General features: G+C 34.5%; 1 long non-coding RNA gene across 8 annotated transcripts; it reads right to left on the reverse strand.

Annotated features, from left to right (window-relative positions):
- Positions 1-4853: 4853 nt before the first annotated feature.
- Positions 4854-10883, reverse strand: LOC131616768 (uncharacterized). Of its 8 annotated transcripts, none has more exons than XR_009288219.1 (7): positions 10090-10880; positions 7666-7772; positions 7497-7567; positions 6925-7024; positions 6402-6466; positions 5399-6299; positions 4854-5313 (listed from the first exon to the last, which is right to left on the reverse strand). It is a non-coding gene; the product is annotated as an uncharacterized LOC131616768 (long non-coding RNA). The 8 variants fall into 8 exon arrangements; XR_009288216.1 differs by adding an exon at positions 8217-8629 and having other exon boundaries at positions 4855-6299; positions 10090-10883; XR_009288218.1 differs by having other exon boundaries at positions 4864-5698; positions 5764-6299; positions 10090-10878.
- Positions 10884-16690: the final 5807 nt, after the last annotated feature.

Consider the following 16690-nt stretch of genomic DNA (forward strand, 5'->3'; position numbering starts at 1 on the left):
TATTTCTTTCTAATTGAAATAATCAATAAATCTACATTCATATTCAATTATTAATGATTTATTAAAAATATTAAAATATATTTCTCATTATTTATGATTATTTATCAATCCAAAATATAACTCTAAAAAAATTAAAACTCCATTGTACTATATTAATAACATTATCTACCAATAAAAAATTTAACAAAAAAAATTGAGTCTCAGTTTCTCACTATCAACGTTTAAATGACAATCAATCAAACTGTTGTTTTATATATTATTCATTCATTAAAATCATTACATTTTTAAGATACGAACTAATTGATAAATTTTAATTAATTCTTAGATTATTTACAATTAAATTGATCTTTTTTAATACTCTTTAAATTTTAACCTATTATCAAATATTATAATAAACTCATACACAATAATTACTCCAATAAATTTATTAGAAAAAAAATCCTATAAACATAGTCAATTGATCATCTACAATATTTTTAAAATTTAAAATTTTCTCATATATGTATTTATAAAACTACATATATAATTACTCAAATAAAAAAATTTGAAAAAAATTTCACAAAAAAAACAATAATCTAAAATTTCGATAAAATTTAAAATTTTATACACAATATTAATAATAATATATTATATGACAACCGCGCAACGCGCGAGTTATATACTAGTTTTCTTCGATCTTGGAGTTTCTTGCCTATAAATTAACTCATCTCTCCACTAACATCTGTGCACGGTTAGGAAAATTTGTCTGAAAACTTTTTAGTCATCAATTGCATTAGTCAAAAGTTAACTGAAATAATGAATAAAGATAAAAAGACATGCCAAAAAGTTTGATTTAACAATGACAAATAATTGTTGATAATAAATTTTTCTATATTCAGCATTATTCACAAGATAGCTGATAACAGCTTTTTTGGGTAGCATTATTCATAGGATGTATGTGTATGGTAATGAAAATTTGTTTGAAAAAATGCTGTTGTCATCAAGTGCATAACTAAAAAGTAAAATGAATAAAATTAAAAAGGTAATATTGGGTTACGCCAAAGTTTTCTTATTAGGGTTAAATATATAAAATCTTGTAATGTTAGCGAGTTTTGACTTTAGCCCTGTAAAATTTTATTTTACAATCATTCTCTTGTAATTTCTAGATTCTCTCAAGGATTCCCCTAACTGCCACATAGCAAAAAAATTATCTTTTACTGCCTACGTGGCAGTCCACGTGGATTTTTCATTTTAAATTTAAATTATTTTTAAATTCCACGTGGAATAAAAATTTAATTTTTTAAATTTTTTTTAATAATTTTATTACTGTTTTTATTATGAACACCCCTGTAATATTAGCGGATTTTTATTTACCCCCTCATAATAAAAGCAGTAACAGTTTTTACCACCTCTCCACAAAGGCACCATGCATGCCGTGGCTGATGGTGGTATACCCCGTCATTCACAGCCCACCTAGCCCTGAAGCTCTCACCGCGTCGTTAAACCACTGCGCCTCTGGTTTAAAGAGACTGAAAATCTTCCGGGCGTGGTTCACCTGTTTCAGAGTCTGTCTCTTCTGTTACAACAAAAACAAATAAAAAACATTGTTAATTAGACCGTTAAGAAAATGTTGAATAAACAGCTAAATTTAAAACGGTTAAATAATAAAGTCGTGCAAATTATAAAAAATACCTCTCCCCCCGGATACAACCTAAATAGCAGTACCAACCTACCCCAATATAATTTTTGCAATTTCTAAACACCCTAATAGAGATATGAATCATAGATCTAAAAATTGAAAAAATTGAAAAACTTACCAATTGAAGAGATTGAGAAGATTTAGGTTGATATTGGATAGCCTTTGGCAATCTCTGACTAGTTTACACACATGCTTTTGTAGAAATTTTGAAGAGAGCAAGTTTGAAGAAGATTTAGGGTAAAATGAATGGGGAGGGGGGCTGTTTTGCTTAATCTGCAAAACGCGCAGTATTTCGGAGATGCATCTCCGAAAACACCATTTTTTTGCATTTCGGAAATACATTTCTGAAGTAAGGGATATTTTGGGTTTTTCACCAGAGGTGACCAAGAAAGTAGGGAGGTGGGTAAAGAAATTTTCTAATAAAAAGGGTTAAATATATAACACTCCCCGGTAATGTTAGCGACTTTTGTTTTTAGTCCCTAGTAAAGTTTTTTTTTTTCAATCCCCCCTTGTAATTTCTAGGTTCTCTCAAGGGACCCCCTGACTGCCACATTGCAGCAAAGATTCTCTCTTGCTGCCTACGTGGCAGTCCACGTGGATTTTTGTTTTATTAATTATTTTTAAATTCTACGTGGAATAATTTTTTTTTTAAAATTTTTTTTTAAAAAAATTAATTTTTTTTAATAATTTTGTTACTGCTTTTATTATGAGGGGTAAATAAAAATTCGCGACGTCTTTTTTCCACTTACCGGTTGGGGAGATGACTATCACCTTGCACGATGTGCAGTGTCTTCTCCACTTGCCGATTAGGGGATGCTGCTGAACCATTCCCGGATCTAGAGGATCGAAGCCAGTGAGTGGATGGCGCTCTATCTGGGTATGGAGCCAGATATGGTTGACTATGAGTGCGAGACGACAAATGGGCCTCATATTCGGTTCACCACACTGAACGCGTATTTTGAGATCCACCTGGTGGCGGCGGCCGAATCCGAGGAGACGGATAACGCCCTATTTGTGGAGTATCACCGTACATGCGCTCTCCGGTGCTGGTTCATGTTTGTGGTAGGCGCTACAATCTTTGTGGACAAAAGTGCAAGATATGTCGACGTGACCTACCTCCGCTACTTCATGGACTTAACTACCATTCACCAGTGGAACTGGGGGTCATCTATTCTGGTATACCTATACCAGAAGCTGAATGAGGCCTCCAGCTGAAGGACCGGGCAGTTGACCGAATCCTGCACACTACTGACGGTACGTTTCATTTTAATTGTTTCACACTTATTTATGTTTCGTATTTAATTTTAATACATTATCGTGTTTGTGTTTCAGAGCTGGATCATCTCCTACTTCCCCCGCATCCACGGCTTCTGCGTTGATCCTGAGTACGAGGACGAGATGCCCAGGGCCGCCCGATACATTCTCTAGAGGGGGAACAATGCAGTGGGACCATACCGTGGGTACCTCGACCGCACGATGCACAATGACATCAGTTGGAGGCCATTCAGCGACTACATTGATGTTGTCCCCTTTGACAACATCTCGTTATATTCTGGCTGGTTGGCATGCGGGACCAACACCATGGTGCGGTATCTCCTTGAGCGGTGCATGCGACAGTTTGGATTTGTGCAGCTGATACCCAGGTCACCTTTTGAGGCTGCTCCCGACACAGTGACCCGAATGCAGCTCACTGACATATTTGCAGATTGGGAGCGTCATGTGGTCCCGGAGGAGTATCGTCGCATTCGGGTCACCCAGGACTGGCACAGTGTGGAGGGGTATGTCACATGGTTCTATCGGGTGTCACACCCTCTGATGAGACCCGACGCTCCCGGCGCTCCTAGGCCAGCACACTAGGAGATCCTGGAGAACCAGCAGGCCGATGATGACCATGCCATTGATCTCCTGCCGATCTGCCAGCGGATAGAGATGCTTGGGCGGGACGCGTTGGATCGAGGTATCGTTGATCAGGGTGGTCCAAAGGCAGTCGCCGTGATGGAGAGGATCGTCACTGATGCGAGCCGTGCGACGGCATACAGGCGGCAGAGGAGGTCCCAGGGAGAGAGTGTTAGGCATACCCAGTAGGGGTTCGGGTTTATTTTTTTTGTATTCGGATTATATATTTGGCACACTATGACTCGGTCTGTATATATTATTTGAATTTTATTTATTATATTCGTATTTTACGTTGATATGTCGTTTGTTTTGTTCGGCTTTTTCGTTTTGTATATATTATACGTGCAATATATCTTTCGTACGGGACTATTAGAAAAACCATAAAAAAAAGGGACTTCTGCATAATTCGGAAATGCACTTCCGAATTACACTAAAATCTGAAAAAAGGTGTTTTCGGAAGTGCATCTCCGAAAACACCCCCCATTTGGTGTTTTCGGAAGTGCACTTCCGAAGTCTGGGAAAATTTTAAAAAAAAAAATTTCGAAAATGCATTTCTGAAGCAGGAGTAAAGTGGGGTTTCCGCTAGGGGTGACCCCATAGGGAGGTGGGTAAAGAAAAAACCTTTTATTATATATATTAATGAAAGTCTTATGATGAATATACTTTACATGTCTTTATCAAAAATCACAAATCAATTATCACAAGTAGCTTTACACTATCTCATAAAAAAAACGCAAAAATATTTAAAAATTAATAATCATAATTTTTTTTTTAATATCTTATGAAAACTCATAAATATGTAAAAAAAAAAAAAAACAAGCACTCAAACTCTCTTAGATATTTCACAATGATTGAAAAATATTATGAATCAATTTCGGTCTTCAAAAAAATTTTGATGTAGTGCTTTTTAAAAAAAAAAATCATATCTCTCATTTTTCATGAGTTCATATTTGTTAGTTCCATTTGGTGTTTGTCCTCTATCATTATACATATTTTTCATGACTTCATACACCAGTAAAAAAAAATTAATTTACACTCGTTTTTTATTAAATTTGCACCCATTTTTTATTAATAAAAATCGGATGTATATTCACCGGATGAGAAATATCTAACGAATTTTCACCCATTTAAAAACGTGTGTAAATACCTGCTATATTACACCCCTTTTAAATCAAACATTGGTGTAAATACATTCTACGTTACACCCTATTTTAATAAAAATCGAGTGTAAATATGTTCTTAACTACACCCTATTTTAATAAAAATCGGGTGTAAATATATTCTTAATTACACCCTATTTTAATAAAAATGGGGTGTAAATATGTTCTTAATTATACCCTATTTTAATAAAAATCGGGTGTAAATATGTTCTTAATAACACCCTATTTTAATAAAAATCGGGTGTAAATATGATCTTAATTACACCCTATTTTAATAAAAATCGGGTGTAAATATGATCTTAATTACACTTTATTTTAATAAAAATCGAGTGTAAATACGTTCTTAGTTACACACTTTTAAAATATAATTTACACCCTTTATAAATGAACAAATTATATTATATTTAATTCCATTTACACACTATTTTATATGCTACATTACACCCTATTTTAATTATCCTACTTCCTGGATAATTGCTCTAGAGTTTGTCTTGGCATGGGAACTAGAGTGTTCATGCTGTACTGAAAGTAACGAAGGATCGACATCTGGGAAAGCTACAATAACATCTTTGTTTTGTCCTGTTCCAATACACCAAAAATTTCTGGTAAAAATGAAACATGATCTTCTAATTTATGCATGTGCAGTTGAAATGGAACATAGGACCTGAAATTGCTTTTGGTAGAATTCTTTACCCTGGGACATCTAATAGGCTGACTCGTATCAGTCCCAAAACAACTTATTCATATAAGCTATAACAGAAAGTGGTAACACAAGTGGTCAAGAAAGTGAGAAAATAACAAAACAAAAGAAGCTATAATAGTAAGTGAGAAACAAAAAGATACAACCAGGAAGATAAAGAAAGACCTGGAGGCCTTTTCGGGGGGAGACCTTTCATGAACAAGTGGTGAGAAAAGCGCAAAACGTTGATAACAAAAAGGTCTTCACCAATTTGCAAACCACAGTCTAAACATCAGTCAATATCTATATATATTATGAAAAAAAACTTGCAATTGTTAACCAATTATTACCTAACACTGTTTGGATGATTCAATTCTTTTAGAAACGAGACCTCTCTGATGATGAAACCGTGAACAACATTGGAACTTGGAAGTGTTGGCTATCGAGATTTGTTTAACGGCCACAGTGCTGTTATCATTAACGATACGGTATTGAGAAACCCAAGCGTAACTTCCTTCACCGAGAATTCCAAGAAACGCCATATTATCATAATCTAACGGTTTGATTTCATGTATGAAGTTGTTGTAAATGAAATATTTCTCGTGCCTTTGATGCCTTCAATTACGACTACAAATTTTACATTCTAAGATACGTCCCAACCTGGTTATTCAAAATAGATGCTATAGAAGACAGAAAGTTTGGACCAATATCAGGAAAAGCATGAGTTTAAGAAACCATTGATGAAGATTCTAAATACTTATAAGCATTTCAAAATTTGAATAAAAATGAAATGGTAGAATATTAATCATACACAAGATGTATATCAAAAGGTTATGCATATTGTGAGTCAAGTAAAATTACGCTTCTGCGATGAACTAGGCACCGCCTGCAGCATCAAAGACAAAAGCAAAAAATTAATCAAGTAAAAACAAATGCATTTTCTCGGTATCGAAACAGAGAAAAGATAACAATTAAGAACAAAACTCACCCTCTGAAGTTTCTGTTACTAGGTGTGGACTATCTGCATAATATCAGAAAGGGAACGTACAACACCTGCAGTACACGTTTAAACATTCAAACTAGAAGATTGGTAAAAGGCTCTGTTAAGTACTTAAAATAACTCGAAGTTCTCGATGAACTTGTATAACATTGGTTTTACAAAACAGTATAATGTTGATCATCACAACATAACACAAAACAATAACAATTGGTTTAAATTCCAATATAATGTTGATTATCGCGACATAACACGAAACAATAACGGTGTTCCTGGTTCATGAATCAAATGAGATCCAAAATCTAAACCAAACCTACACTTAGAATTCTTAGTTCAAACTAATCCATTTACAAAACACTCCAAAAAACCACAAAATTTTGACCAATTCACACACCAAATCTAGAGTCAACCGGGAAAATTATCATATCAAACCGAACAAGAAACTACTCTCAAAATTAATGAATAAACTAGCAAGTTTAAGTTGCAGTAACTCAGCAAAATAAACTACACTCACTTCAAAATGTTATGCTAAAGATGCAGGAGTTGGTTGAAAGAAGAAGGAGCTTTAATCAATACAATTTGTTAGCAACTATTCTTTCCAAGCACAAATTGCCCTACATATTAAAAAATGACAACTTATGCATCGAATAAAACCAGAAGACGTTCATTATAAAAATCCTAAGGGCTTCATGAAAAACAATAAGCTCAGCCATATTTATATACATAGTGAAATATAATTATAATGAAGCATGAAGAGAGAATCACACATGAGAGCTAACATTCATTCTAAATCCTAAGGACTTCATGAAAAACAATAAGCTCGGCCATTTTAATATACTTACTGAAGTATAATTATAAATAAGCATGAACTGAGAAGCACACATGAGAACTAACATTCATTCTAATTCCTAAGGACTTCATGAAAAACAATAAGCTCAACCATTTTAATATACATACTGAAGTATAATTATAACAAAATCAATACTAAATCTCCTGCTAGCTCATTGTTTTATTTCACAAGCATTAGTCTAGCAAGTAGAAAATTGTTTTCATCACGGTACGAAATAGTAGAGTTCAAACCTCTACCCTTATGATCTTTTTAAAACCCTGCTCTCCTGTTTCCTTTGTTGTTATCACGAAATTAAGATTTCTAGAACCTACATGAATTAGACGGTGATTCCAAATCACAGGAAAACTATGTAAGTCGTGAAATTGGGATAAACCAGGAGTAATAAAAGAGAAGAAAATAGCATACCCTCCTTGTGATCCCCCTCTATTTTGTTTGTTTTTGAAGTTATCGTTTGGTGATCCTTTCTAATTAGAGTTTGCAAAATTAGTTTTGATATTGCTATTAGGATTTTCCTGCAGCAACAATTCAGATTTGGATTAAATTAAATCCTTTTACAATCATAGGTAGCAAATTGACAAAAATGACTAATACACATTAAAACAATTTTGTCATCAGTGATCACAGAAAAATAAGTTATGTAACACTATATCCATTCTAAGTCTACACTTTCAAAATTACACATGCACTACACCTTGTCAAACAAATTCATTTCAATACTTGTCGAATGATCACAAGTATTCAAATTTGTGAGTATAAAACAAAGTTCATTTCAAACAATGAATTCACACCATTCCAAACAAAATTCAGCTACCAATGTCATTTCAGATTTGTGAGCATAAAACAAATTCATTTCAAACAAAATTACATATAGCAATAGGAACTAATTTGTGAGTATAAAACCCTAATTCTTCAGCTACCAATGTCGCTCAAAGTATAAAACCCTAATTCTTCCTTACCAATATCGTCATTGTGAAATGGTTTCCTCTCAGCTTCGTTGTCGTCACTGTGAAATGGTTCCCTCTCAGTTTCGGTGAAATAAGAGTGAGCGAGTGAGCGAATGAGCGGTGCGGTGTTGGCGAAGAAGAGATCTTCATTTTTCAGTGAGCGAATGAGTGAATGGCGTCATCACAACAAGTTGAAGTGTATCCGTTCGAACGAGTGGTTTATTGAAAATATTTTGTGAAGCCTGAAATCAAACTTCGCTGAAACACGAAATTAACCTCTCTTTCCAATCAAACTTCGCTGAAACACGAAATTAACCTCTCTTCCCAATCAAACTTTGCTGAAACCTGATATCACTATGTAGCAACCTGCCCTAAAAATTAATGTTTAGAGTTGCCACCTATTCTACCAAGGCGAATAGGAAACCCTGCGCAGTTTAGAGATTCAAGGTAAGATACTATATTCAGGTCGAGGGAAGGTACTATATCACTATGTTTGCACTATAAGGTTAGGCTCATGGTCAACATAAACAAAGGTAACAGACAGTTAATAGGGTAAATGGCAAATTATTAAGATTAAAGGTTTATGATTTAGGAAATGAAAATCGGGACAAAATGAGATTTATGGGGGAGGGGACTCGCCTTGTTGCCAAGTGCCTACGTACCTCCTTATGGTGGATCAGAGTCTACGTAGTTCGGGGAAAAGGGTTGTACGCCCTTAGGATTAGAATTTGATATGGTTTTAGAGGCTTTTTGAGTAGCCTATCGTAGTTGTGATAATTTGTAGTTTTTGAAAAAAAGTTTTGGGAAGTATTTTAGGATTTGGGCGTACAACCCTGATTTTAGTATGTACTATTAACCGCAATGATCGATAGACCATAGTTAAGAGATTAGTAGTTGTATCATTACCAATTTTAATTGATGGATTAAAAGTATTTTTTAGGAATTGAATAATTTAATTTGTATCATTACCCCTCGTAATCGATTGATTCGATTAAAAATAATAATGAATTAAATTGAAGAAAATAGGCTAACCATCGCAACCAATAAAAATGGTTGAAACCTTTTAACCAAATAAAACTCATTTGAATTTAATTAATTAAATAATTAGATAATTGATTATTACACACCGCGATCAATTAATTTAATCGAAGCGAATAATAAATAAAATTCTAACCTAAATTAACTAAATTAGATTAACTATTAAATTAAAACTAATTGAAATTGAAATAAGGCTAATATTTTATTTCTATGTTATTTTTTCCTTTAACATGTGAATTAGATTAAAGGAAATATTATACTTGTTTTTTTTCTTTTCGCAAGAAACGTGGATATTACGTGGGTTACACAGCAAAACAACACTTTATCAATTTGACAAAAATGCAGAGATCCTAAACCAAACAATTCTCAAATAATAAAGGATAGAAATTAAGTTTGACTATTCCCATTTTTATAACATATAAATCAATCTAATTTGAGCATTCATTTTCATTAAAATAAAAAATTAGTGTTGGCATTTTAGGTATAAGGAAACAAGTTATGAGAGGTTGAAAACACATATCAAAAACAAATGAATATAAATGAAAATAAGAACATAACAGAGCACATAACCCCTCTTTCGTTCGTCTTTTCCTGGGTTTCTCTCAATTTCACTTTTCTTCTTAAACTCATATTCTACCAATCCCTACTTCATTGCAAATAGACAAGCTAGCATATACACTATCTCTTTTGGTGAAATCAAACACACGAAAGACATTAAAGCACATGGTGGAACTAAGACAATTTAATCAGTACACAAACTGAGCATAGAAATCAGAGCAAGCTTGATAATCTCAACAAAACAGATCGGTACGAAAATATGACATAGATGAGAGATCTGGAGATTTACCGAGTTTGACAGTCTTCGATGAGTACCCCGAGGTGAGTTCTTCCTCCTTCTTCTGATCCGTTGATGCGTGTCGGTGCTACTCGCAGGTTGCGATTTTCGCTGCTGCGTTGTTGCTGTTGTAGCTATTGTTATTGCTGAGTCGTGGATTCTGTTTCTGATGTCGTGGTGGCTGTTGGATGCGATGACGTTGTTGTTCGTGGGGGTGGTATGACTGCAGACGCGGCGGTGTTGCTTGATGTCGATTGTTGGAACAGACGAGTTTAAAGATCAAATCGGTAAAGTAACACCGAGCTTCAATTTGCGGCTTTGTTGGTGGACTGTTTCAAGGTTTTGTGCTTGGATTGTACATTTGTGTAGAGGAATTGAACATAGTTACTCCTCGACGCGTTTCCGATCCAGATAGCTTATGTTTGTGATTTTGGACTCCAACTATGTATTGTTGTTGTTTGCTACAGGTACAAGAATTCGGTGGATTTTTTTTTTTTTGTATTGACGGTTAAGAGACAGAAAAAATTATGGCCTGAAATTCGCATGAGCAAGGGTGGTGATAGTCTGGTTTATGTAATGAGAGGTCTTGGATGAATTAGTTTGAACATGAGGTTTATGTTGGTAGTGTAAGAACGGCTGGTAGATTGAAAAAGGGTTTAGGATAGAACTTGTTAGTTATGTACAAACAAGACTCAAAAATAAAATAAGGGTGAGTAATTGTTTCTTTTTCGGACGAAAATCTCTTCCCCAAATTGGCTGACAACATCCTCTCTTCATAATGCACAAATTAGGGTTTTTTTCCTAAAGGGCCTAGTGCGTAATTAACCTAATAACCCAAAATAAACTAAACCAAAATTTATAATAATCTTATTATAATATTAACCCTGAATAAAATACTAATTATTCTAATCCTAATAATAACCTTAATCCAAATAATAATAATAATCATAATAATATTATTATAATATTAACCCTGAATAAAATACTAATTATTCTAATCCTAATAATAACCTTAATCCAAATAATAATAATAATCATAATAATATTATTTCAAATGTTTAATAATAATACTAAATCCTAATATTAATAAATAATAATGGTTTTAATAAAATTATAACAATAAAATAAATATTGATTAATTATTGTAAAAGAAATCAAACCTTCTAAGGATAAATTGGGCCAACTGATTGGGCCCAAATACCTGTTGATTACACCCCTATTTTAACTCAAAGCGGTTTATAAGAGAATGAGTTTAACAATAGAAATGTTAAACCCCATAACCCTTATTCTAATACCCCTGATGAATTAATAGACGCAGATTTGATCGGGAAAATTTTGGGGTATGACACACTATTGTCTGAAGCAACGCGAAATGCATGCGTGGAAGTTCACAAAGTAGATTGAAAAATGGGTTTCGTGAAATGCAAGCGTGGAAGTTCACATAGTTGATTGAAAAATAAATTTAGAGTATTTGTTTAAAGTATAATGTTTCACCTAATAAAGAGTTTTTTTTTTTACAAACAGAAAATCAATTCATATCATTAAGTAAAAGTTGTTCAATACAAAGAGGTATCATATGAAATAAACTACACCTAGTCCAAGAATCGGCTGCCTTTGCTATAGAGTGAGCAACCGAATTCGCTTGGCGTTTAACAAACTTCACCTCGAAGTTAGGAAAATTAAGCAACAAACTATGAATAGAAGAAATTATGCAGCTAAACTCTGAGACACCTTGGTGATTACTACGAATAGCTTGAACCGTTCTTTGGGAATCGCTTTCAAAAATAACATTCTGCACCTGCAAATCAATGGCTCTTTGAATAGCATCTTTAAGAGCCAAAGCTTCCGCTTCAAGAATCGGATAATGGCCAAAATCCCAAGCTGCACCTGCAACCATAAATCTCCCCATATGGTCTCTCATGCACCAGCCTCGATTAGTAGTACCCCGAATATTATTATAACCCGCATCCACGTTACATTTGATTCTACCTTCCTCCGGTGGTTCCCACCTCCGAATGAAAGACCTATTCTCCACATTAGTACCATACCGTTGTGCCAGAAACCATTCTTGCCAACTACAAAAAGCATTCAAACCAAGTTTAGAATATTCATCTCTTTCATTGTTCCAAACCATATTGTTCCGATTTCTCCACAAAGTATCAATCATAACCGCAACTCTACCCGCAGTCATACTATCCTCCTTGCTACAGATATCAAGAATTAAGGATTTTACATCATGGAAATTTTGTAAACGATGACCAATAATATTGGACAAACCTGTTATTTGCCAACATCGGTTAGTAGTGTTACAACCAAAGAACACATGCCACGAATCCTCCATCATATCCTCACAAAACGGGCAACTAAGAGGGCAATTAACATGATAATGTCGTAACCTCGTTCTCGTCGGAAGGCAATCACGACAAATCCGCCAAAGTAAATGTTTAGATCTTAGGGGAGCCTTGATATTCCAAAGACTACACCAGTCACCGTCCACACCACCTGAATCCGATCCCACTTGATCCTTTCTCCACAACCTGTAGCCAGAACGGACACTATAGCAACCATTTTCCTCCTCCTTCCAATTCCACTTGTCTTCATACACTTCCTCAACTAACGGAACATGAAGAATAACATCCGCCACAAGAGAATCAAATAACTCCCTGATTAACATAGAATTCCAGAATTTACCATTAGGAGAAAATAGATCATTAACATACATACCATAAACGTCTTGTCTTTGCGGCCCATACGCTCTCCCTTCTTTTTTCCCCCGAAGCCAAGGTGAATCCATCACTGAAATGTTTCTACCATCACCAATACTCCACCTACACCCAAGCGATAAGATATTATGAGCTTTCCAAATACTACGCCAAACAAAGCTAGGATTATTCCCCAGAGGAGCCTCAAAAAAAGAAGTTCTAGGAAAGTACCTTGCTTTAAAGATTCTGGAAGATAACGATTGAGGCATAGTTAACAGATTCCAGCCCCTCTTAGCGACCATAGCCATATTAAACGCCTTAAAATCTCGAAAACCAAGTCCACCTTCATTCTTAGTACCAGTAAGTCTATCCCACGCCATCCACTTAATACAATTCGGATTGTTCCCTCCTCCCCACCAAAATGAATTCAGCATCTTCTCTATATCATTAACAATTCCATCAGGAAGGATAAATAGACTCATAATATAAGATGGTATAGACTGAAGCACCGACTTTATCATCACATCTTTACCCGCCCTAGATATCGGCCTACTTTTCCAAGCATTAATCTTCTTCCAAATTCTATCCTTCACATATGTCATACCCCAAAATTTGCCCAACATATTTATTTATATTTCAGCCCACCTGACTTTCAAAAGCTCAAAGATACACAAGAAGGCAGCATGCAGTCTCTCTCCTAATCAACAGCCTCTGAATTAGGGTTTTCTGATTTAATCAAGGAATTTGAACTTCTGATACCCCAAGTGGATTCCATGATCTCTCATATGATTCAAATTTCCCTCATGCCAAGTTTCAAGCCCTGATTCAAAAGATTACTCAGTCAACTGCTCAAACGATCAATAGTCGACTGGTTGACCTAAAAGTCAAACTGTGGACAAACTACAGTCAAAACCTCTGATTTTTGGTCAACATCCTCATTATGGAGTATCATTCATCATTTGATCACGGATTGATCATGATTCATCAAGAAAAGCTCCAGAATCATCAAGAACCTGAGTTTCTAAATTAGGGTTTTTAAGGAAAAGTCAACTAAACTTTGACCGGTCATAACTCCCACATGGAACATCATAAATTTCCCATCCAAAGCTCAATTTGAAGGAAATTGAATTCTCTACAATTTTGTCTCTCACATGCCAAAGCCAAAAATGCTTCATTTGAGAGATATGAGCCAAAACATTACAGGTCCTTCTAAAGGATCGCAAAAAAGTCGTTTTTTCTCAAAGCTCGTAACTTGAACATGGTAGACTCAATTGAGATGAAACCAAAAGGAGCTTTTAGAGGACTCTTTAAGCTTTCTAAAAAGTCCTAGAACACCTTCATACAATAAAAATTGAGAGAGTTATGGCTTGCGCAAGTTGGGCGATTTTGAGAGAATGTTCAAAAGGCAAAAAGGAGAATTTTGAGTTTTAACTACATGGGCCCAAATATTTGACTCCAAACTTGTCCACGGGCCTTAAAATGATCTTTGAAATAACTATTTTATATTCATAGTATTTATCTTATTTAAATTGAATTTTAATTCATTTAAATATTGAATAAATCTTTGTAAAATATGAAAAATTATTTTAATCAAAGATTTGATTTCCAATCAATTTAAACCAATCCAAATGCCAAAAAAATGAGTCAAAATTCGTGCATAAGATATTTGGGGTAAAAATATTGAGATTGACCACTTTTAGGAAAGATTTGATAACCAATTTCAAATCAAGTTTCTATCAAATTTTTCACCATCAAGGAGAAAGATTTAAGGGGATTCTTCCAAGTTTAATTGACCTAACATCTTGTACTATAAGTACTGAAAACATTCACAAGGATTAAGGGGATTTTTTTTGCAGCCAGAAACCTTAGCGACACTTAAAAAACTCAAGAAAGGTCAAATTCGGATTAAGCTTGGTGGTTCAATTCAAGGAATTTTAAGGGTTCAACAATCTTCCTAGGACATCGTTCAAGCAATCCCAATCAATTTCCAGGCCCAAAGCATACGAAACAGTGAGTATCAAAGCATATTTTGCCTCAAACGAATTCCAATTTGTTCTCACACATTCATCCATTATCAGGTTGTTTCGATTGCATATTATGAATGGAATGATTCTTTAGAATGTATCTGGGTTATTTTATTTGAGTTTTGATGCAGGAATCATCATGTGCCATGGTTAGGGTTCCGAATTTTTGAAATTAGGGATTCCACTTAGAGGCAATTTCATGATGAATTAAGGGGCTCAGAAGACTCGTGGGCTTGTATATGATTGGTCTGGTTTGTTTTCTTGCGTTTGTGGATGATTATTTGCAGGTTTTAAGGTTGGAGGTCTATGGCAACGCTTGAGACCCGTAGCCAAAGGTGTGGTACTGTTGCAGAATCATCCCAACGAAGGAGATGACCTGCGCGCGCGTTTCTTGTTTTTTATAAAATTTTGGTTTTGATTTTTGCTATATAATATTCAAAGGGCCATTATTGACAACAAGCATAGCTGGATCGAATGGTAAAGGGCGCGTGTAAGGATGCCAAACTGAAGTGTCCTGAGATTGATCCTCATACAGGTCATGTTTTTTTCTTTATTTTTCTTTACATTATCACTTGGGGATTCAATGCGCCCTCTCCTTCGCAGATCTATGGTACACCATCGCTCATCACCAACAGATCACACCATTATCAGATCCAACACACAAGGGGACGCAGGTGCGCCATGCTCCTCCCTAGGCCTGCCATACTGAATAAAAAGCTAAGTCTCTTTAATTTTCTTTTAATTATATAATGCTTATTATTATTATTTTTATTATTTGTTTCTTTATCGATTATTTTCTATTTTCTCTAAAAATCTTTATCTTCTAATAATAGTATTTGTGACAATCATTTATTTTTTTTAATCGAGAACTCAGTTTTTTTTTCTTTCTTTTTTTTCATTATTTTATTAATAGTTGTTTTTTTAACAATAAAATTATTATGTTTACTTATACTTTCAATTAGGTAATTAATTAGGATTTAAATCCAGTAGTTATTATTATATTTAATCGAGCATTCGATTTCCTTAAAACTTTTGATAGTTATTTAAAATATTAAAGTATTTGTTTTACATAAATCAATTGTTTTGATTAGGGTTTGTTAAATTAATCAATAGATCCTTAATGCACTAAAATTTCTCTTCTTTGTGTCTAACCCTTGTTTATTTTCCTTTTAATTTTCAAAGTCGATTGAGAGTTTGAGGAAGATCAAGGCATTCAAGGGTTTATCTTAATTATTGTTCCCTCTTATTTTCTGTCTTTTATTTACCCTTCCCCGCTGGTGTTTATTGTAAAAGGACATTATGTTTTTCTGCCTTTATTTATTTTTTAACTGCGTGGTTAGTAATCCTAGGGAGTGTAACCCTTGTTTAAAACAAATTAGCTCACTAATTATAAGATAAATAACTGAATTGAACCACGTGATTGTTGCACCCACACACCTTTAGGGGTAGCTCTCTTGTTGCCTGTTGCCTTATTATAAAGCTCTCTTGTTGCCTGTTGCCTTATTATATTGTTGCCTTGTTGCCTCTAAGTATACTAAATAGTCAAGTCCTTCGATTCCGAGGATACCTAAAGCAATGTTGCCTGTCGCCTTCAAAGTTATTGAAACTCCCTCGATGCTGCCTCAATAAAAGATAATTGTCCCAAATTGATAAGGTATCCTCGCATGATGCCTAAACAGATAAAATGACTATTATATCCTTCCCGTAGACTACCTGCCCTCTTTATGGCATGGGACAGTCTTATGGCGAACGATTACTCGATGACCCTTAAAACATCCAATTGAAAGACTTCCTGCCCTTTTATAGTATGGATAGATCCTTTCGTCCCGAAAGACTAAAAGAACAAAACTTTAAAACTTAGGGTAGTTGCTACTAATTGCTTGCTCT

The sequence above is a fragment of the Vicia villosa genome, linkage group LG7, assembly GCF_029867415.1.
Source record: "Vicia villosa cultivar HV-30 ecotype Madison, WI linkage group LG7, Vvil1.0, whole genome shotgun sequence".
Lineage (NCBI taxonomy): Eukaryota > Viridiplantae > Streptophyta > Magnoliopsida > Fabales > Fabaceae > Vicia > Vicia villosa.